The 25,214-nt window shown below is 26.5% G+C and overlaps 1 long non-coding RNA gene across 1 annotated transcript in view; it reads left to right on the top strand.

Moving 5' to 3' along the window:
• The first annotated feature begins 345 nt into the window (after nucleotides 1–345).
• LOC126354512 (uncharacterized) overlaps nucleotides 346–25,214 on the top strand; it is a 38,878-nt gene continuing 14,009 nt past the window's right edge. The window contains exon 1 of the long non-coding RNA XR_007565344.1: nucleotides 346–559. This is a non-coding gene — a long non-coding RNA (uncharacterized LOC126354512). The remainder of the gene's footprint in view (nucleotides 560–25,214) is intronic.

Genomic DNA, 25,214 nt, shown 5'->3' with positions numbered 1-25,214 from the left:
AATAGTCATAATGATGGAAGGGCAATAAAAATTAATGTAATTGCTGGTAAAGCTGTTCAGATTGTTTCAATTAAATGTCCATGAAGTATATTACGGTTAGTATAGGCAATAAATAATATATAACTTAGGGCATAACGTACAATTACTGTAATTAATAATAATACGACCATAGTATGATCATGAAAGAATGATAATTGCTCCATTAATGGTGAAGCTCCATCTTGAAGAGATAAATTTGATCATGTTGCCATTAATAAATATTTTCTAATAAAAGGTCAAACCTTTATTTGTAGAGCTTAAATCTACTGCACTAATCTGCCATATTAGAATCTAGAGATTAATGGTAATTCTGAGTAACTATGTTCTGCAGGAGGGTTATTTTGTAGTCATTCTGTTGATCTTCTTATGTTAGCTCTAAATATAATTGCTCGGTTTGTAATCATTCTTTCTCATATAATTACAATGAATATAATGATTCCTACAATAGAAATTGTAGACCCAATTCTTGATACTACGTTTCATGATGTATATGCGTCTGGGTAGTCAGAGTATCGTCGAGGTATTCCTGCTATTCCTAGGAAGTGTTGAGGAAAGAATGTTAAATTTACTCCAATGAATATAATTGTAAATTGGATTTTTAATCATGTATTATTTATAGTTAATCCTGTAAATAGTGGATATCATTGAATGACACCTCCTATAATTGCAAATACTGCTCCTATAGATAATACATAATGAAAGTGGGCTACTACATAATATGTATCATGTAATACAATATCAAGTGATGAATTTGCTAATACTAATCCTGTTAATCCACCAATTGTAAATAGGAAAATAAATCCTAGAGCTCATAATAATGGTGGATTGAACTTGAATTTAGTTCCATATAATGTAGCTAATCATCTAAATACCTTAATTCCTGTAGGTACAGCAATAATTATTGTTGCTGATGTAAAATATGCTCGTGTGTCAACATCCATTCCTACTGTAAATATATGATGTGCTCATACAATAAATCCTATTAGTCCAATTGATAGTATAGCATAAATTATACCTAATGTTCCAAATGATTCAATTTTTCCTCTTTCTTGACATACAATATGTGAAATAATTCCGAACCCCGGTAGAATTAAAATATAAACTTCTGGGTGTCCAAAGAATCAAAATAGATGTTGATATAGAATTGGGTCACCCCCTCCTGCAGGGTCAAAGAATGATGTATTTAAATTTCGATCTGTTAATAATATAGTAATAGCTCCTGCTAAAACTGGAAGTGAAAGAAGGAGAAGTAATGCTGTAATAGCTACAGATCATACAAATAAAGGTGTTTGATCTAAAGTTATACTTTCTGATCGTATATTAATTGCTGTTGTAATGAAATTCACTGCACCAAGAATAGATGATACACCTGCTAAGTGCAGTGAAAAAATAGCTAGATCTACAGATGCACCCCCGTGTGCAATAGCTCCTGCTAGAGGAGGGTAAACTGTTCATCCTGTACCAGCACCATTATCTACTATAGAAGATGTAAGAAGAAGGGTTAGTGAAGGTGGTAGTAATCAAAAACTTATATTATTTATTCGTGGAAATGCTATATCTGGTGCACCAATTATTAGTGGAACAAGTCAATTACCAAATCCACCAATTATAATAGGTATTACTATAAAGAAAATTATTACGAATGCGTGAGCTGTAATAATAACATTATAAATCTGGTCATCCCCAATTAGAGATCCGGGTTGGCCAAGTTCAGCACGAATAAGTATTCTTATTGATGTTCCTACTATTCCTGCTCATGCTCCAAATATGAAGTATAAAGTACCAATGTCCTTATGGTTTGTTGAGAATAATCATTTTTGCGGTAAGATGGCTGAATTTTAGGTGGTAGACTGTAAATCTACTTATGAGATGTTTTCTCTCTTATCATATTTAGGTCTTATATTCAATTATGATTCTAGACTGCAATTCTAGAGGTGTAAAATTTTACTAAGGCCTAAAAGATTATTCTTTTAATTATAACTTTGAAGGTTATTAGTTTGATTAACTTAAGTCCTTAGTATAATGAAATTAAGGTTGATGTTGAAATCAATCCTATTGTTGAAATTATTACTGTTATAGGAAGAATGATTCTTGATTTTTGGGACTTTATCTTTATAGATCACGAATTTTCTGTGTATGATATAATTAGAGCTGAGAATCTAATACGTATATAGTAGTAGAGTGTAATTGTAGTTAATACAACTACAATAGTTATAATAGTTGTTATATTGTTTTCTATTAATGATTGTATTACAATTCATTTTGGTAAGAATCCAAGGAATGGTGGTAGTCCACCTAAAGATAATAAAGATAAGAATATTATGAATTTAATTTCGGTTTTTATATTTCTGGCTGAATAAATTTGATTTATGAAAAATAAATTTATTTGCTTAAATTATAAAACTATAATTAATCTTAATAGTGAGTAAATAATGAAGTATAGCTCTCAGATGTTTTCTCTGACTGTTAATGATCTAATTATTCAACCTAGATGTCTGATTGATGAATATGCTAAAAGTTGTCGTAAGGATGTTTGATTTAAACCTCCTATTGCCCCAATAATAATTCTTAAGATAATAATTGTTCAAATAAAAGTTCTTAATTGAATACAATAAGATAAGACCATTATTGGGGCGATTTTTTGTCATGTTATTAATGTTAAACAATTATTTCATCTTGATGCTCCTATAACTTCTGGAAATCAGAAATGGAAAGGTGCAGCTCCAATCTTTAATAATAGTCTAGATCTAATTATTATTGATGGGATAAATTCTGTTTCCCATCCCATGGGATATATTATTTGAATCAGCAAAATTGAAAATAATAATATTGTCGATGCTATTGCTTGGACAATAAAATATTTAATTGATGATTCATTTATTATTATATTTTTATTTCTTGTTAGGAGCGGAATAAATGAAAGTAAGTTGATCTCAAGTCCTATTCAAACCCCAAATCAGGAATTTGATGAAATGGACAGGATCGTTCCTATCATTAATGTTGATAGGAAGAGAAGTTTTGTAGAGTTGTTGGTCATTAAAAAGGAGAGGATTGATACCTCTATAAATGGGGTATGAACCCATTAGCTTGTTTAGCTTACCTTTTTACATTAAGGTGTATGATGCACGTTAGTTTTTGATACTAAAGGAGGTAGTTTAATTCTATCTTATGTAATTTTAATGAAGTTAATTTTATTTACTTTATTTACCCTATCAAGGTAACCCTTTAATCAGGCACTTCATTTATTTAATATATAAATCGAAAGTTTTTTTTTGAAATTCTTTTATGTATTATTTTGTTTAATTAGGATTAATTTATCCTGCTCATTTTATTTTATATATATATATATATATATATATATATATAATAAATAATTTATATTAATATATTACGTTTAATTGAAATTAAAGTATAATAAGTTCATCTTACCATTATCAATTGATTATTTTAATGCAATTATTTACCTAGGATTATAGCTACTTATGTTTTTAGCTTAAAATAGGTTATTATAATATAATATATATAATAATATGTAATTTAATATTTAATATTATTATAATTGGATATAATAAATAAAATTATTAATTTAAATATAAAATATTATAATAAATATAAATAATTATATTAATTATAATAATATAATTATGTAAATTATCTATAATTAGATTATTTAACTAATATATATGAAAGTTAACTTAATATAAAAAAAGAATTCATATTAATAACATATTATATTAAATTACATAATTGTATAAAATATATTTATTATATTATTTAATCTTTCTTTATTTATTAGTGAAAAGAAAGATTAAATAAGAAAGAATATAATACATTTATTGCTATACATGTTCCATATTAATCTTTAATTATATATAATAGAGAAGTTGTTGTGGTCATACATAGGGGCGTTTCTTTTTTTTTGTTAATGTTTGTGGTTTTTTTCTTTTTTTTTCTTTAAATATTTGAATCTTTTATTTTTTCCTGAATTAATAGATTTAAAATTTTCTTATTTTTTATTTTTAAAAGTTTTATTCTTGCTTGTTTATTCACTTTTTCTTTGTATTATATGTAAGTTTTGTTAGACTAAATGTTCTTTTTGCAGTAATTTGATTTAATTATCAAGTGATTTTGGATTTAGCAATTGATTTAGTATCGGCATAATTCGTGCCAGCAGCCGCGGTTATACGATTGATACAAGTGAATATTATTGGTTAAAACAGTTGTTTATATTATTAGGGTTGAAATATAAATTTGTAAGGTGAAATGTTAAAATTTATTTGTGGCCCTTTTTATGAATCTGTGAAATTTAAATAATAAACTAGGATTAGATACCCTATTATTTTAAATGTTAATTATATTTACCAGGGTACTATTAGTTAAGGTCTTTAAACCCAAAGAATTTGGCGGTATCTCATTCCATTCAGAGGAACCTACCCCATGATTGATAATACACGATTTACTCTACTTAATTTATTTGTTTGTATATCTCCGTTATCAGAGAATCTTTTTAGAGTTATAATTCTCAAGATTTATAATTATAAAATATTTCAGGTCAAGGTGCAGCTTATAGTTAAGAGGAGGTGGGTTACAATAGATTTTTGTTTATAATGGATTTGATAGTGAAATACTGTTAATGAAGGTGGATTTGATAGTAATTTAATTTATTTAATTTAACTGATATTGGCTCTGAGATGTGTACACATCGCCCGTCGCTCTCATTATTGATTATTCTATTTTATTTTAAAGTAGCTTCAATTTAGATGAGATAAGTCGTAACATAGTAGATGTACTGGAAAGTGTATCTAGGAAGAGTTTCAAGATATAACTTATTAGTAAAGTGTTTCATTTACACTGAAAATTTTTCTGTGCAAATCAGGATATCTTGATTATTTATTTTATTATATTTATTTTTTGTTTATTTAATTATTTAATATAAATAATTTTATTGTATTTTTGTCTTAGTATATTTTATAGAATTGATTTTTAAAATTATAGTTTATTGGTAATGTAAGTGTTTTATGAAATATTATTTTAAATTTTTTAAGTAGATTTTATTTATTGTACCTTTTGTATCAGGGTTTATCAAAATTTTAGTATTTATTTTACTTGTCTCGATTTGGGTTGATTTATAAATAATTTATAGTTAATGTATCATAATTATTATTAAATTATTTATAGAAATGAGATGTTAATCGTTTCCCAAGATATCTAGTTTCTTAAGAAAAAATTTAATTTTTTAAAGTTATTTGTTTTTATTTAATTTTTTAAGTAAAAATATTAACTTATTTATTCTTTAAGGGATAAGCTTTGAAGTTAATAACCTATAATTTATTTTATAGAAATATAATAGTAAGCTTTAAACCAGCTATCTTTAAGATTACGTTTTAGTTCATTATATTTATTTTGATTTTATAAATATTTTAGGTTTTTTATTAAGATTATTAATTTAATTTTAAAATTTTTGTAATAATGATAGAATTAGTATATTTATTTGTATGAAATTTTTACCTTGTGAACTTATTATAAGGAACTAGGCAAAATTGATTTCCGCCCGTTTATCAAAAACATGTCCTCTTGTTTATATTTTGAGGTCTGGCCTGCTCACTGAGCGTATTTTTAAAGAGCCGCGGTATTTTGACCGTGCAAAGGTAGCATAATCATTAGTCTCTTAATTAGTGGCTGGAATGAATGGCTTGACGAGAAATCAACTGTCTCTTAATAAATTTTTGAATTTAACTTTTGAGTCAAAAGGCTTAAATTCTTCTTTAGGACGAGAAGACCCTATAGAGCTTGACATTTTACTTTTATATAGTTTTTTGTTTGTCTTTCTATATTTAATGATGATGTTTTGTTGGGGTGACATGAAGAATAGATAAACTCTTCATTATTATATCATTTATTTATGTTTGTTATTTTGATCCATAATTTATGATCATAAGATTAAGTTACCTTAGGGATAACAGCGTAATTGTTTTTGAGAGCTCATATCGACAAAGCAGATTGCGACCTCGATGTTGGATTAAGAAAAATTTTGGGTGCAGGAGCCCAATGATTAGGTCTGTTCGACCTTTAAATTCTTACATGATCTGAGTTCAGACCGGCGTGAGCCAGGTCGGTTTCTATCCTAAGATTGTTAATCCATATTAGTACGAAAGGACCATATGGTTAAAATATTTTTTGTTATATTGATTAATATTAATTTATTTACTATTTTGACAGATTAATGTGTTGAATTTAGAATTCATATATGTAGATTTTTTCTACAAATAGTATTGATACTTTATGATTTATTTATATTTATTTTGAATTTTCTTTTATTGGTTATTTGTGTTTTAATTAGTGTTGCCTTTTTAACTTTATTAGAGCGTAAGGTTTTAGTTTATATTCAGATTCGAAAGGGTCCAAATAAGGTAGGTTTTGTTGGAATTCCTCAGCCATTTAGAGATGCTATTAAGTTAATTTGTAAGGAGCAGCCAATTCCTATTATATCTAATTACCTACTTTATTATTTTTCCCCTGTTTTTAATTTAATGATTTCTTTAGCCGTTTGAGTAATTTTTCCTTATTTAACTTATATGTGTTCTTTTTCTTATGGATTTTTATTTTTTTTATGTTGTACTAGATTAGGTGTTTATACTGTTATAATTGCTGGTTGATCTTCTAATTCAAATTATTCATTATTAGGTTCTCTTCGTTCTGTTGCTCAAACAATTTCTTATGAAGTTAGTTTAGCTTTAATTTTATTGTCTTTAATTATTTTAATTGGTAGTTTTAATATGTTTGATTTTATAAACTATCAGCTTTATTGTTGATTTATTATTATTTCTTTTCCTTTAGCTTTAGCTTGTTTTGCTTCTTGCTTAGCTGAAACTAATCGTACTCCTTTTGATTTTGCTGAAGGGGAATCTGAGTTAGTTTCAGGATTTAATATTGAGTATGGTGCGGGTGGTTTTACTTTAATTTTTTTAGCTGAATATACTAGAATTGTCTTCATAAGAATGTTATTGGCTTTAATTTTTTTGGGCGGTGATTTTTATTCTTTTATATTTTTTATTAAGCTTGCTATTATATCTTTTGGTTTTATTTGGGTTCGTGGAACATTACCACGGTTCCGTTATGATAAATTAATGTACTTAGCTTGAAAAAGTTTTTTACCTTTATCTTTGAATTTTTTTATTTTCTTTGTTGGTTTAAAGATTTTATTTATCTCATTTGTTTAGTGAAATTTTTTGAGAAAAGTTAATAGAAGAGTTAAACTTCTAATTTTATGTTTTCAAAACATATGCTTTTCCTAAGCTAATTAACTTTATTCCTTAATTAATTTATCTCATGCGTTTGCGACATGGACATTAATTAAGAAATATGTGAAGTAAATAATTGTTAAGATTTGACCTGTTATAATATAAGGTTCTTCAACAGGTCGTTTACCAATTCACGTTAGTAAGCATACAACAACTACTATAATTCAGAATAAAATTTGATTAATAGGGTAAAATTGAATGCCTCAGAATGGTGTTTTATTATAAAATGGTAAAATTATTAAGATTCTAATTGATAAAAATAATGCAATAACACCTCCTAACTTATTAGGGATAGATCGTAGAATTGCATATGCAAATAGGAAATATCATTCTGGTTGAATGTGAACTGGTGTTACTAATGTGTTGGCAGGTACAAAGTTATCTGGATCTCCTAATAGGTAAGGATTAATTAAACATAGTATAATTAATAATGATGTTATTATTACAAATGTAATAGAATCCTTAAAGGTAAAGTATGGATGGAATGGAATTTTTTCAATATCTCCATTTAGTCCAAGAGGATTATTAGATCCTGTTTGGTGAAGAAAAAATAAATGAATTGCTGCTATAGCAGCAATAATAAATGGTAATACAAAATGGAATGTGAAGAATCGATTTAATGTTGCATTATCAACAGCGAATCCTCCTCATACTCATTGGACTAAATCTGTTCCTAAGTATGGGATTGCTGATAATAAATTAGTAATTACTGTTGTACCTCAAAAAGATATTTGGGCTCATGGTAAGACATATCCTATAAATGCAGTTGCTATAACTAAAAATAAAATCACTGTACCAATTATTCAGGTATGTATATATATATAAGATCCATAGTAAATTCCCCGTCCTACATGTAAGTAAATACAAATAAAAAATATAGATGCTCCATTTGCGTGTAAGGTTCGGATAATTCAACCATTATTTACGTCTCGGCAGATGTGTACTACACTACTGAATGCTATTTCAATATTTGATGTATAATGTATAGCTAAAAATAGTCCAGTTACGATTTGAATTACCAAACATAACCCTAATAGGGATCCAAAATTTCATCAAAATGAAATATTTGTTGGGGCAGGTAAGTCAATTAAAGAGTTATTAATAATTTTAATTAAAGGATGTCTTAATCGTAAGGGTTTATTCATTAGTAATTATCTTATTTTACGAATAGGTCCCTGATTAATATTGGTGATTTTAACAACTGCTAGTAGTGCTAAAAATAAATAAATTATTATTATTATTGTAATAATGAATGTTGGTCTATTATATAATTTTTCTAAAGATATTGTTATTTCTTGATAATTGATTGAATTATCAATATTTATAGTTTCGGTGTTTTTGAAAAAGTCTATAAATATAGATATATTTAGAATAATTAATATTAATATGATAAATACTCACATTATTAATGTAATAATTATAGTGATTGATTTAGGCTGAAATATTTCGTTTGATGCAATTCTTGTGATGTAAATAAATAATACTAGTAGACCACCAAGAAATGTTAAAAATAAAATATATGATAATCAATATCTTTCTATTATTGTTCCTGTTATTAATCCAACTAGGAAGGTTTGAAGGATAATAAAAAGCATTATTGATATTGGGTGTCTTAATTTAATAAAATTAATATTTATTACATTTGATAATGATATAATTATTATTTTGATCATTTCAGGGGTTAGTTTATTTAAAATACCGGTTTTGGGGACCGATGATGGAAGCTTTTCCACCTCTGAAGTTTTAAAAGTGGGGGCTGGACTTATTTCTGGTTTACAAGACCGGCGTTTTTTTTAAACTATTAAAACTAATGTTTATATTCTCTATTTTTACTTCTTTATTGATTTATTTTGCTGGTGTTTATGTTTTTTCTTCTAAACGTAAACATTTATTAATGGTTCTTTTGAGATTAGAGTATATTGTTCTTTCTTTATTTATGTTAGTTATTGTTTTTCTTATTGAGTTTGATTATGATTATTTTTTTCCTGTTATTTTTTTAGTTTTTTCTGTTTGTGAGGGTGCTTTAGGTCTTTCTATTTTAGTTTCAATAATTCGTTCTCATGGTAATGATTTTTTAATTCTTTTGGTTTATCTTTATGTTAAAGTATTTATTTATAACTATTTTTTTGATCCCTCTTTGTTTATTAAATGATTGTTGATGGTTGGTTCATTCTTTAATGTTTCTGTCGGGTTTTGTTTTTATAATTTGTGTTTATTCATATGCTGATTTGAATATAATTAGATATTATTTTGGTATTGATTATTTTTCTTTTAGTTTAATTTTACTTAGTTTTTGGATTTGTTCTTTAATAATCACTGCTAGAGGTTCAGTTTATTTAAGTTCATATCATTCTAATTTTTTTGTTTTTATGGTTTTGATTTTAATAATTATGCTTTATTGTTCATTTGCTAGATTAAGTCTTCTTTCTTTTTATATTTTTTTTGAGGCTAGATTAGTTCCTACTTTACTTTTAATTTTGGGTTGGGGTTATCAACCTGAGCGTTTGCAGGCTGGTGTTTATTTAATTTTTTATACTTTGGTTGCTAGATTACCTTTATTATTAGTTTTATTATTAGTTTTATGATTTTTCTAATACTTTACATTTTCCTTTATTGGTTGATTTTGGTTCTTATTATTTTATGTTTTATGTATTTATAATTTTGGCTTTTTTAGTTAAGATACCTATGTTTTTGGTTCATTTATGACTTCCTAAGGCTCATGTAGAGGCCCCTATTTCAGGTAGAATAATTCTTGCTGGTGTTTTATTAAAGTTAGGTGGTTATGGTATTTTTCGTGTTATAAAGGTTATTTCTTATTTGGGTTTAAAGTTTAATTATTTTTGATTGTCTTTAGGTTTATCTGGGGGTGTTATTGTAAGATTTATTTGTTTTCGTCAGGTTGATTTAAAGTCTTTAATTGCATATTCTTCTGTTGCTCATATAAGAATGGTTATTGGTGGATTGATGACTATGAATTGATGAGGTTGTGTAGGTTCTCTTTCTCTAATGGTTGGTCATGGTTTATGTTCTTCTGGTTTATTTTGTTTATCTAATATTATTTATGAACGTTTAGGTAGACGAAGATTATTAATTAACAAGGGTATAATTAATTTGATGCCAAGAATGGCTTTATGATGATTTCTTTTAAGATCATCAAATATGGCTGCTCCTCCTTCTTTAAATTTGGTAGGTGAAATTAGATTATTAAATAGAATTATATCTTGATCTTCTTTTAGATTCTTTGCTTTGATTTTTTTATCTTTTTTTAGAGCTGTTTATACTTTGTATATATATTCTTATTCTCAGCATGGGAATTATTATTCTGGTGTTTATACTTGTTCTCTTGGTTATTTTCGTGAATATCATCTTTTACTTTTACATTGATTGCCTTTAAATATTCTCTGTTTAAAGGGTGAATATTTCTTTGTTTAGTTTGCTTAAGTATTTTAATTAAAAATATTGTTTTGTGGAATCAATGATATGAAGTTTTTCATCTTAGGCCGTGAATTTATTTTCTATTTGTTCTTTGAGTTTTTTTTCTTTGTTTATTTCGAGAACTATAATTTTTATTTTAGGTATTTATTATTTAATAATTGATTATAGAGTTTTTGTTGAGTGAGAGCTTTTCAATTTAAATGGTTCTATAGTTGTTATAACTTTAATTTTGGATTGAATATCTCTTATTTTTATATCTTTTGTTATATATATTTCTTCTTTGGTTATTTATTATAGAGAGGATTATATATCTGGTGAAAAGAATATAAATCGTTTTATTATTATTCTTTTAATATTTATTCTTTCTATAGGTTTTTTAATTATTAGTCCTAATTTAATTAGAATTTTATTAGGTTGAGATGGTTTAGGTTTAGTTTCTTATTGTTTAGTTATTTATTATCAAAATGTAAAATCTTATAGTGCTGGTATATTAACTGCACTTTCTAATCGTATTGGTGATGTTGCTATTTTAATTTCTATTGCATGAATGTTAAATTTTGGTGGTTGAAATTATATTTATTATTATGATTTTATTTCTAATTCTTTTGAAATAAAGCTCATTACTATATTAATTGTTTTAGCAGCTATAACTAAGAGAGCTCAGATTCCTTTCTCTTTATGACTTCCTGCTGCTATAGCAGCTCCTACTCCTGTTTCTGCTTTAGTTCATTCTTCTACTCTTGTTACTGCTGGTGTTTATTTATTAATTCGTTTTAGACCAATATTGGATACTTATAATTGTGGTTGATTTTTACTTTTAATTGGTTGTATAACTATATTTATGGCTGGATTGGGCGCTAATTTTGAGTTTGATTTAAAGAAGATTATTGCTCTTTCTACTTTAAGACAACTTGGTTTAATAATAAGAATTTTGGCTATAGGTTATCCAAAGCTTGCATTTTTTCATTTATTGGCTCATGCTTTATTTAAGGCATTATTATTTATATGTGCAGGTTCAATAATACATAATTTGAAGGATTCTCAGGATATTCGTTTTATAGGATCAATTGTTAATTTCATACCTTTAACTTCAGTTTGTTTTAATGTTTCTAGTTTATCTTTGTGTGGAATACCTTTTTTAGCGGGATTTTATTCAAAGGATTTAATTCTTGAGATGGTTTGTTTAAGATGAATTAATTGTTTAATTTTTTTTCTTTATTTTTTTTCTACTGGTTTAACTGCTTCTTATTCTTTTCGTTTGTTTTATTATTCAATATCTGGTGATAATAATTTTTATTCTAGATTTTCTTTTGATGATAAGGGTTATTATATTTCATTTGGAATAATTGGTCTATTGTTTGTTGCTGTTTTTGGTGGTAGTCTTTTATCTTGATTAATTTTTCATATTCCTCTTGTGATTGCTTTACCTTATTATTTAAAGTTTTTAACTATTACAGTTGTTATTTTAGGTGCTTATTTAGGTTATCTTATTTCTAATTTTGATTTTTCTCATAATTTATTTTCTTTAAGTATACTTTCTTTTGTTAGATTTGCTGGTTCTATATGATTTATACCTTTTCTTTCAACTAAGTTTATTAGATATATTCCTTTAAAAATAGGTTATTATTCATCTAAGTCATTTGATTATGGTTGAGGTGAATTACTTGGTGGTCAAGGTTTATATAGATTATTTATTTATTTAATTGGTTATATTCAAGGTTGATATGATTCTAATTTCAAGATTTATCTTTTAACTTTTATTTTTTGAATATTTATTTTGGTAATATTGTTTTTCGTTTACTTAAATAGCTTATAATTAGAGCGTGACACTGAAGATGTTAAGGAAGTATTTTTACTTTTAAGTATTTATAAATATAGATATATTATTTTTACAGTGAAAATGTAATGTTTTATTTAAACTATATAAATTTTAGAAATGTTAACGGAGTTTAACCGCTAATTTAAAAAGTTAGCAGCTTTCATATTGGCTTTACATTTCCTTAATTGGAACTATTATAGTTCAATTATATTATTAACAGTAATATGCCTCTTTTTGGCTTCAATTAATAAGAATAAGGGTAGTACATACCAATCTTCCAGGTCGAAACTGACTGCAATATTTCGCTTCTTATTCTATTTAAGGTTGATTGATAATATCAATACTTTTTGAATGCAACCCAAATGTTATATTTAACTACAACCCTTTATTCTGCTCATTGTAATGCTCCTTGGTTTCATTCATGGTATAGTCCTCCTAATAGAACTAGAATAAAAAATATTGTTGATACTGTTCAGATTATAATGTCTGAAGTTTTAAAAGTAATTACAATTGGTAGAATTAGTGCAATTTCTACATCAAAAATTAAAAAGATTACTGCGATTAGGAAGAATCGTATTGAGAATGGTATTCGTGCTGATCTTTTTGGATCAAACCCACATTCAAATGGTGATCTTTTTTCTCGATCATTAATTAATTTTTTTGATAGTGTTGTTGCCAGGATTATAACAATTATTGGAATAATAAATCTAATGAAAACTCTTGTTGATAGAATTAGAATTGTTTTTCTTGATTTATATCAAGCTTTCTGATTGGAAGTCAAATGTACTATTTATACTAGAAAAACAATTATCTACCTCATCAATAAATAGAGATATATAAGAATAATCATACTACGTCTACGAAGTGTCAGTATCATGCTGCTGCTTCAAATCCAAAGTGATGTCTTGGTGAAAATTGATTTATTGAGTGTCGAAGTAGACATGTTGATAAAAAGATTGTTCCAATAATTACGTGTAAACCATGGAATCCTGTTGCAACAAAGAATGTTGATCCATAAACTGCATCTGCAATGGTAAAAGGTGCTTCTCAATATTCATATGCTTGAAGTATTGTAAAGTATAGTCCTAATAACACTGTGAAGAATAATCCTTGTAGTGCTTGAGTATGATTAGATTCCATTAAACTATGATGTGCTCATGTTACTGTTACTCCTGATGCTAAAAGAATAGCTGTATTAAGTAATGGAATTTGTATAGGGTTAAAGGGTTGAATTCCTATTGGAGGTCATAGTATTCCTAGTTCAATTGTTGGTGCTAATCTTCTTTTAAAGAATGCTCAAAAAAAAGAAACGAAAAATAATACCTCTGATGCAATAAATAAAATTATTCCTCATCGTAATCCAATTGATACAAATCCTGTATGTAATCCTTGATATGTTCCTTCTCGTACTACATCTCGTCATCATTGAATTATAGTTAGTAGGGTAATTCCAAATCCAGTTATGAATAAGTTAATATTAAATAGGTGGAATCATTTTGCTAGTCCTGATACTAGGACTATTGCTCCAATTGCTCCTGTTAATGGTCAAGGTTTATAGTCTACTAAGTGGAATGGGTGGTTTGAGTGAGTTGTTAACATAGGTTTAATATACTTCTCTAGAATATAGAGTTCTTAGAATTGAGAAAACATAGGCTTGAATTATTGCTACTGCTGATTCTAGAATTAATAGAAGTATTTGTCCAATAATTAGTAATGAGATTAAGTTTATTGCTATAGATGGTCCTGTGTTTCCTAATAAGGTTAATAATAAGTGTCCTGCAATTATATTTGCTGCCAACCGTACTGCTAATGTACCTGGTCGAATAACATTACTAATTGTTTCAATTAGTACTATAAATGATATTAATGCAGGCGGTGTACCTTGTGGTACAAGGTGTGTAAATATATGATTAGTATGGTTAATTCATCCAAATAATATAAATCTTAGCCATATAGGTAGGGCAATTGCAAATGTTAATGCTAAATGTCTTGTTCTAGTAAAAATATAAGGGAATAATCCTATGAAATTGTTAAATAATATTATAATAAAAATTGAGATGAAAATGAATGTTGTTCCATTAAATGATTTTGGTCCAAGAAGTGTTTTAAATTCATTATGTAAGGTTAAATTTAGTTTATTTCAGATAATGTTAATTCGTGATGGTGTAAGTCAAAATAGTGATGGGATTAATAATAGTCCTAGAAATGTTCTAGTTCAATTTAATGATAAATTAAAGATGTTAGTTGATGGGTCAAATGTTGAGAATAGATTTGTTATCATTTTCAATTTAAGTTTTTTATTTCAATTGTTCCTTTTTCTGCTCTTTTAATAAGGTTAGGTTTAAATGAGAAGAAGTTTATTTGATTAAACAAGATTAATGTAGCTGAAAATATAATGAATAGTGAGAATCATATAAGAGGGGATATTTGAGGGATTTGGATATAATTTCCCCATCAGAAGTAGTCGTTAATTTACTATTATTTGGTTTAAGAGACCATTACTTACTTTCAGTCATCTGATGAATTTCAAGGTGTACTAATTTTTTTTAGTTACTTTAGATTGACACTCTAATGTTATTTATTTTAACTAACTCCTTAAATTATCTTAGATAATCACTTAATAAATAAATTTACTGAAGTTCTTTCAATTACAATTGGTATAAATCTGTGGTTTGCTCCACAGATTTCTGAGCATTGTCCAAAGAATAATCCAGGTCGATTTATTGTGAATGTTCCTTGATTTAACCGACCTGGCGTTGCATCAATTTTAACCCCTAATGCAGGAACTGCTCATGAGTGTAGAACATCTGATGCTCTTGTTAATACTCGTACTTATGTATTTATTGGTAGGATTGTTCGGTTATCTACATCTAGTAGTCGGAATCCATCATTTTCTAGGTCTTGTTCTGGTGTTATATAAGTGTCAAATTCTACGTCTATGAAGTCTGAATATTCATATCTTCAATATCATTGTCGTCCAATGGTTTTAATTGTAATTATTGCATCTACTGAATCATCAAGTAAATATAATAGTCGTAATGATGGAAGGGCAATAAAAATTAATGTAATTGCTGGTAAAGCTGTTCAGATTGTTTCAATTAAATGTCCATGAAGTATATTACGGTTAGTATAGGCACATCATAGTTTAATGGAATCTAATCATACTCAAGCACTACAAGGATTATTCTTCACAGTGTTATTAGGACTATACTTTACAATACTTCAAGCATATGAATATTGAGAAGCACCTTTTACCATTGCAGATGCAGTTTATGGATCAACATTCTTTGTTGCAACAGGATTCCATGGTTTACACGTAATTATTGGAACAATCTTTTTATCAACATGTCTACTTCGACACTCAATAAATCAATTTTCACCAAGACATCACTTTGGATTTGAAGCAGCAGCATGATACTGACACTTCGTAGACGTAGTATGATTATTCTTATATATCTCTATTTATTGATGAGGTAGATAATTGTTTTTCTAGTATAAATAGTACATTTGACTTCCAATCAGAAAGCTTGATATAAATCAAGAAAAACAATTCTAATTCTATCAACAAGAGTTTTCATTAGATTTATTATTCCAATAATTGTTATAATCCTGGCAACAACACTATCAAAAAAATTAATTAATGATCGAGAAAAAAGATCACCATTTGAATGTGGGTTTGATCCAAAAAGATCAGCACGAATACCATTCTCAATACGATTCTTCCTAATCGCAGTAATCTTTTTAATTTTTGATGTAGAAATTGCACTAATTCTACCAATTGTAATTATTTTTAAAACTTCAGACATTATAATCTGAACAGTATCAACAATATTTTTTATTCTAGTTCTATTAGGAGGACTATACCATGAATGAAACCAAGGAGCATTACAATGAGCAGAATAAAGGGTTGTAGTTAAATATAACATTTGGGTTGCATTCAAAAAGTATTGATATTATCAATCAACCTTAAATAGAATAAGAAGCGAAATATTGCAGTCAGTTTCGACCTGGAAGATTGGTATGTACTACCCTTATTCTTATTAATTGAAGCCAAAAAGAGGTGTATTACTGTTAATAATATAATTGAACTATAATAGTTCCAATTAAGGAAATGTAAAGCCAATATGAAAGCTGCTACCTTTTTATATTAGCGGTTAAACTCCGTTAACATTTCTAAAATTTATATAGTTTAAATAAAACATTACACTTTCACTGTAAAAATAATATATCTATATTTATAAATACTTAAAAGTAAAAATACTTCCTTAACATCTTCAGTGTCACGCTCTAATTATAAGCTATTTAAGTAAACGAAAAACAATATTACCAAAATAAATATTCAAAAAATAAAAGTTAAAAGATAAATCTTGAAATTAGAATCATATCAACCTTGAATATAACCAATTAAATAAATAAATAATCTATATAAACCTTGACCACCAAGTAATTCACCTCAACCATAATCAAATGACTTAGATGAATAATAACCTATTTTTAAAGGAATATATCTAATAAACTTAGTTGAAAGAAAAGGTATAAATCATATAGAACCAGCAAATCTAACAAAAGAAAGTATACTTAAAGAAAATAAATTATGAGAAAAATCAAAATTAGAAATAAGATAACCTAAATAAGCACCTAAAATAACAACTGTAATAGTTAAAAACTTTAAATAATAATGTAAAGCAATCACATGAGGAATAGGAAAAATTAATCAAGATAAAAGACTACCACCAAAAACAGCAACAAACAATAGACCAATTATTCCAAATGAAATATAATAACCCTTATCATCAAAAGAAAATCTAGAATAAAAATTATTATCACCAGATATTGAATAATAAAACAAACGAAAAGAATAAGAAGCAGTTAAACCAGTAGAAAAAAAATAAAGAAAAAAAATTAAACAATTAATTCATCTTAAACAAACCATCTCAAGAATTAAATCCTTTGAATAAAATCCCGCTAAAAAAGGTATTCCACACAAAGATAAACTAGAAACATTAAAACAAACTGAAGTTAAAGGTATGAAATTAACAATTGATCCTATAAAACGAATATCCTGAGAATCCTTCAAATTATGAATTATTGAACCTGCACATATAAATAATAATGCCTTAAATAAAGCATGAGCCAATAAATGAAAAAATGCAAGCTTTGGATAACCTATAGCCAAAATTCTTATTATTAAACCAAGTTGTCTTAAAGTAGAAAGAGCAATAATCTTCTTTAAATCAAACTCAAAATTAGCGCCCAATCCAGCCATAAATATAGTTATACAACCAATTAAAAGTAAAAATCAACCACAATTATAAGTATCCAATATTGGTCTAAAACGAATTAATAAATAAACACCAGCAGTAACAAGAGTAGAAGAATGAACTAAAGCAGAAACAGGAGTAGAAGCTGCTATAGCAGCAGGAAGTCATGAAGAGAAAGGAATCTGAGCTCTCTTAGTTATAGCTGCTAAAACCATTAATATAGTAATGAGCTTTATTTCAAAAGAATTAGAAATAAAATCATGATAATAAATATAATTTCAACCACCAAAATTTAACATTCATGCAATAGAAATTAAAATAGCAACATCACCAATACGATTAGAAAGTGCAGTTAATATACCAGCACTATAAGATTTTACATTTTGATAATAAATAACTAAACAATAAGAAACTAAACCTAAACCATCTCAACCTAATAAAATTCTAATTAAATTAGGACTAATAATTAAAAAACCTATAGAAAGAATAAATATTAAAACAATAATAATAAAACGATTTATTTTCTTTTCACCAGATATATAATCCTCTCTATAATAAATAACCAAAGAAGAAATATATATAACAAAAGATATAAAAATAAGAATTATTCAATCCAAAATTAAAGTTATAACAACTATAGAACCATTTAAATTGAAAAGCTCTCACTCAACAAAAACTCTATAATCAATTATTAAATAATAAATACCTAAAATAAAAATTATAGTTCTCGAAATAAACAAAGAAAAAAAACTCAAAGAACAAATAGAAAATAAATTCACGGCCTAAGATGAAAAACTTCATATCATTGATTCCACAAAACAATATTTTTAATTAAAATACTTAAGCAAACTAAACAAAGAAATATTCACCCTTTAAACAGAGAATATTTAAAGGCAATCAATGTAAAAGTAAAAGATGATATTCACGAAAATAACCAAGAGAACAAGTATAAACACCAGAATAATAATTCCCATGCTGAGAATAAGAATATATATACAAAGTATAAACAGCTCTAAAAAAAGATAAAAAAATCAAAGCAAAGAATCTAAAAGAAGATCAAGATATAATTCTATTTAATAATCTAATTTCACCTACCAAATTTAAAGAAGGAGGAGCAGCCATATTTGAAGATCTTAAAAGAAATCATCATAAAGCCATTCTTGGCATCAAATTAATTATACCCTTGATAATTAATAATCTTCGTCTACCTAAACGTTCATAAATAATATTAGATAAACAAAATAAACCAGAAGAACATAAACCATGACCAACCATTAGAGAAAGAGAACCTACACAACCTCATCAATTCATAGTCATCAATCCACCAATAACCATTCTTATATGAGCAACAGAAGAATATGCAATTAAAGACTTTAAATCAACCTGACGAAAACAAATAAATCTTACAATAACACCCCCAGATAAACCTAAAGACAATCAAAAATAATTAAACTTTAAACCCAAATAAGAAATAACCTTTATAACACGAAAAATACCATAACCACCTAACTTTAATAAAACACCAGCAAGAATTATTCTACCTGAAATAGGGGCCTCTACATGAGCCTTAGGAAGTCATAAATGAACCAAAAACATAGGTATCTTAACTAAAAAAGCCAAAATTATAAATACATAAAACATAAAATAATAAGAACCAAAATCAACCAATAAAGGAAAATGTAAAGTATTAGAAAAATCATAAAACTAATAATAAAACTAATAATAAAGGTAATCTAGCAACCAAAGTATAAAAAATTAAATAAACACCAGCCTGCAAACGCTCAGGTTGATAACCCCAACCCAAAATTAAAAGTAAAGTAGGAACTAATCTAGCCTCAAAAAAAATATAAAAAGAAAGAAGACTTAATCTAGCAAATGAACAATAAAGCATAATTACTAAAATCAAAACCATAAAAACAAAAAAATTAGAATGATATGAACTTAAATAAACTGAACCTCTAGCAGTGATTATTAAAGAACAAATCCAAAAACTAAGTAAAATTAAACTAAAAGAAAAATAATCAATACCAAAATAATATCTAATTATATTCAAATCAGCATATGAATAAACACAAATTATAAAAACAAAACCCGACAGAAACATTAAAGAATGAACCAACCATCAACAATTATTTAATAAACAAAGAGGGATCAAAAAAATAGTTATAAATAAATACTTTAACATAAAGATAAACCAAAAGAATTAAAAAAATCATTACCATGAGAACGAATTATTGAAACTAAAATAGAAAGACCTAAAGCACCCTCACAAACAGAAAAAACTAAAAAAATAACAGGAAAAAAATAATCATAATCAAACTCAATAAGAAAAACAATAACTAACATAAATAAAGAAAGAACAATATATTCTAATCTCAAAAGAACCATTAATAAATGTTTACGTTTAGAAGAAAAAACATAAACACCAGCAAAATAAATCAATAAAGAAGTAAAAATAGAGAATATAAACATTAGTTTTAATAGTTTAAACAAAACGCCGGTCTTGTAAACCGGAAATAAGTCCAGCCCCCACTTTTAAAACTTCAGAGGTGGAAAAGCTTCCATCATCGGTCCCCAAAACCGGTATTTTAAATAAACTAACCCCTGAAATGATCAAAATAATAATTATATCATTATCAAATGTAATAAATATTAATTTTATTAAATTAAGACACCCAATATCAATAATGCTTTTTATTATCCTTCAAACCTTCCTAGTTGGATTAATAACAGGAACAATAATAGAAAGATATTGATTATCATATATTTTATTTTTAACATTTCTTGGTGGTCTACTAGTATTATTTATTTACATCACAAGAATTGCATCAAACGAAATATTTCAGCCTAATTCAATCACTATAATTATTACATTAATAATGTGAGTATTTGTCATATTAATATTAATTATTCTAGATATATCTATATTTATAGACTTTTTCAAAAACACCGAAACTATAAATATTGATAATTCAATCAATTATCAAGAAATAACAATATCTTTAGAAAAATTATATAATAGACCAACATTCATTATTACAATAATAATAATAATTTATTTATTTTTAGCACTGCTAGCAGTTGTTAAAATCACCAATATTAATCAGGGACCTATTCGTAAAATAAGATAATTACTAATGAATAAACCCTTACGATTAAGACATCCTTTAATTAAAATTATTAATAACTCTTTAATTGACTTACCTGCCCCAACAAATATTTCATTTTGATGAAATTTTGGATCCCTATTAGGGTTATGTTTGGTAATTCAAATTGTAACTGGACTATTTTTAGCTATACATTATATATCAAATATTGAAATAGCATTCAGTAGTGTAGTACACATCTGCCGAGACGTAAATAATGGTTGAATTATCCGAACCTTACACGCAAATGGAGCATCTATATTTTTTATTTGTATTTACTTACATGTAGGACGGGGAATTTACTATGGATCTTATATATATATACATACCTGAATAATTGGTACAGTGATTTTATTTTTAGTTATAGCAACTGCATTTATAGGATATGTCTTACCCTGAGCCCAAATATCTTTTTGAGGTACAACAGTAATTACTAATTTATTAACGGCAATCCCATACTTAGGAACAGATTTAGTCCAATGAGTATGAGGAGGATTCGCTGTTGATAATGCAACATTAAATCGATTCTTCACATTCCATTTTGTATTACCATTTATTATTGCTGCTATAGCAGCAATTCATTTATTTTTTCTTCACCAAACAGGATCTAATAATCCTCTTGGACTAAATGGAGATATTGAAAAAATTCCATACCATCCATACTTTACCTTTAAGGATTCTATTACATTTGTAATAATAACATCATTATTAATTATACTATGTTTAATTAATCCTTACCTATTAGGAGATCCAGATAACTTTGTACCTGCCAACCCATTAGTAACACCAGTTCACATTCAACCAGAATGATATTTCCTATTTGCATATGCAATTCTACGATCTATCCCTAATAAGTTAGGAGGTGTTATTGCATTATTTTTATCAATTAGAATCTTAATAATTTTACCATTTTATAATAAAACACCATTCTGAGGCATTCAATTTTACCATATTAATCAAATTTTATTCTGAATTATAGTAGTTGTTGTATGCTTACTAACGTGAATTGGTAAACGACCTGTTGAAGAACCTTATATTATAACAGGTCAAATCTTAACAATTATTTACTTCACATATTTCTTAATTAATGTCCATGTCGCAAACGCATGAGATAAATTAATTAAGGAATAAAGTTAATTAGCTTAGGAAAAGCATATGTTTTGAAAACATAAAATTAGAAGTTTAACTCTTCTATTAACTTTTCTCAAAAAATTTCACTAAACAAATGAGATAAATAAAATCTTTAAACCAACAAAGAAAATAAAAAAATTCAAAGATAAAGGTAAAAAACTTTTTCAAGCTAAGTACATTAATTTATCATAACGGAACCGTGGTAATGTTCCACGAACCCAAATAAAACCAAAAGATATAATAGCAAGCTTAATAAAAAATATAAAAGAATAAAAATCACCGCCCAAAAAAATTAAAGCCAATAACATTCTTATGAAGACAATTCTAGTATATTCAGCTAAAAAAATTAAAGTAAAACCACCCGCACCATACTCAATATTAAATCCTGAAACTAACTCAGATTCCCCTTCAGCAAAATCAAAAGGAGTACGATTAGTTTCAGCTAAGCAAGAAGCAAAACAAGCTAAAGCTAAAGGAAAAGAAATAATAATAAATCAACAATAAAGCTGATAGTTTATAAAATCAAACATATTAAAACTACCAATTAAAATAATTAAAGACAATAAAATTAAAGCTAAACTAACTTCATAAGAAATTGTTTGAGCAACAGAACGAAGAGAACCTAATAATGAATAATTTGAATTAGAAGATCAACCAGCAATTATAACAGTATAAACACCTAATCTAGTACAACATAAAAAAAATAAAAATCCATAAGAAAAAGAACACATATAAGTTAAATAAGGAAAAATTACTCAAACGGCTAAAGAAATCATTAAATTAAAAACAGGGGAAAAATAATAAAGTAGGTAATTAGATATAATAGGAATTGGCTGCTCCTTACAAATTAACTTAATAGCATCTCTAAATGGCTGAGGAATTCCAACAAAACCTACCTTATTTGGACCCTTTCGAATCTGAATATAACCTAAAACCTTACGCTCTAATAAAGTTAAAAAGGCAACACTAATTAAAACACAAATAACCAATAAAAGAAAATTCAAAATAAATATAAATAAATCATAAAGTATCAATACTATTTGTAGAAAAAATCTACATAAATGAATTCTAAATTCAACACATTAATCTGTCAAAATAGTAAATAAATTAATATTAATCAATATAACAAAAAATATTTTAACCATATGGTCCTTTCGTACTAATATGGATTAACAATCTTAGGATAGAAACCGACCTGGCTCACGCCGGTCTGAACTCAGATCATGTAAGAATTTAAAGGTCGAACAGACCTAATCATTGGGCTCCTGCACCCAAAATTTTTCTTAATCCAACATCGAGGTCGCAATCTGCTTTGTCGATATGAGCTCTCAAAAACAATTACGCTGTTATCCCTAAGGTAACTTAATCTTATGATCATAAATTATGGATCAAAATAACAAACATAAATAAATGATATAATAATGAAGAGTTTATCTATTCTTCATGTCACCCCAACAAAACATCATCATTAAATATAGAAAGACAAACAAAAAACTATATAAAAGTAAAATGTCAAGCTCTATAGGGGCTTCTCGTCCTAAAGAAGAATTTAAGCCTTTTGACTCAAAAGTTAAATTCAAAAATTTATTAAGAGACAGTTGATTTCTCGTCAAGCCATTCATTCCAGCCACTAATTAAGAGACTAATGATTATGCTACCTTTGCACGGTCAAAATACCACGGCTCTTTAAAAATACGCTCAGTGAGCAGGCCAGACCTCAAAATATAAACAAGAGGACATGTTTTTGATAAACAGGCGGAAATCAATTTTGCCTAGTTCCTTATAATAAGTTCACAAGGTAAAAATTTCGTACAAATAAATATACTAATTCTATCATTATTACAAAAATTTTAAAATTAAATTAATAATCTTAATAAAAAACCTAAAATATTTATAAAATCAAAATAAAAAATAATGAACTAAAACGTAATCTTAAAGATAGCTGGTTTAAAGCTTACTATTATATTTCTATAAAATAAATTATAGGTTATTAACTTCAAAGCTTATCCCTTAAAGAATAAATAAGTTAATATTTTTACTTAAAAAATTAAATAAAAACAAATAACTTTAAAAAATTAAATTTTTTCTTAAGAAACTAGATATCTTGGGAAACGATTAACATCTCATTTCTATAAATAATTTAATAATAATTATGATACATTAACTATAAATTATTTATAAATCAACCCAAATCGAGACAAGTAAAATAAATACAAAAATTTTGATAAACCCTGATACAAAAGGTACAATAAATAAAATCTACTTAAAAAAATTTAAAATAATATTTCATAAAACTCTTACATTACCAATAAACTATAATTTAAAAAATCAATTCTATAAAATATACTAAGACAAAAATACAATAAAATTATTTATATTAAATAATTAAATAAACAAAAAATAAATATAATAAAATAAATAATCAAGATATCCTGATTTGCACAAAAAAATTTTCAGTGTAAATGAAACACTTTACTAATAAGTTATATCTTGAAACTCTTCCTAGATACACTTTCCAGTACATCTACTATGTTACGACTTATCTCATCTAAATTGAAGCTACTTTAAAATAAAATAGAATAATCAATAATGAGAGCGACGGGCGATGTGTACACATCTCAGAGCCAATATCAGTTAAATTAAATAAATTAAATTACTATCAAATCCACCTTCATTAACAGTATTTCACTATCAAATCCGTTATAAACAAAAATCTATTGTAACCCACCTCCTCTTAACTATAAGCTGCACCTTGACCTGAAATATTTTATAATTATAAATCTTGAGAATTATAACTCTAAAAAGATTCTCTGATAACGGAGATATACAAACAAATAAATTAAGTAGAGTAAATCGTGTATTATCAATCGTGGGGTAGGTTCCTCTGAATGGAATGAGATACCGCAAAATTCTTTGGGTTTAAAGACCTTAACTAATAGTACCCTGGTAAATATAATTAACATTTAAAATAATAGGGTATCTAATCCTAGTTTATTATTTAAATTTCACAGATTCATAAAAAGGGCCACAAATAAATTTTAACATTTCACCTTACAAATTTATATTTCAACCCTAATAATAT

The sequence above is a fragment of the Schistocerca gregaria genome, chromosome 3, assembly GCF_023897955.1.
Source record: "Schistocerca gregaria isolate iqSchGreg1 chromosome 3, iqSchGreg1.2, whole genome shotgun sequence".
NCBI classification, from domain to species: domain Eukaryota; kingdom Metazoa; phylum Arthropoda; class Insecta; order Orthoptera; family Acrididae; genus Schistocerca; species Schistocerca gregaria.
The sequence above is the reverse complement of the archived record's forward strand: the minus strand, read 5'-3'. Positions and strand labels throughout refer to the sequence as shown.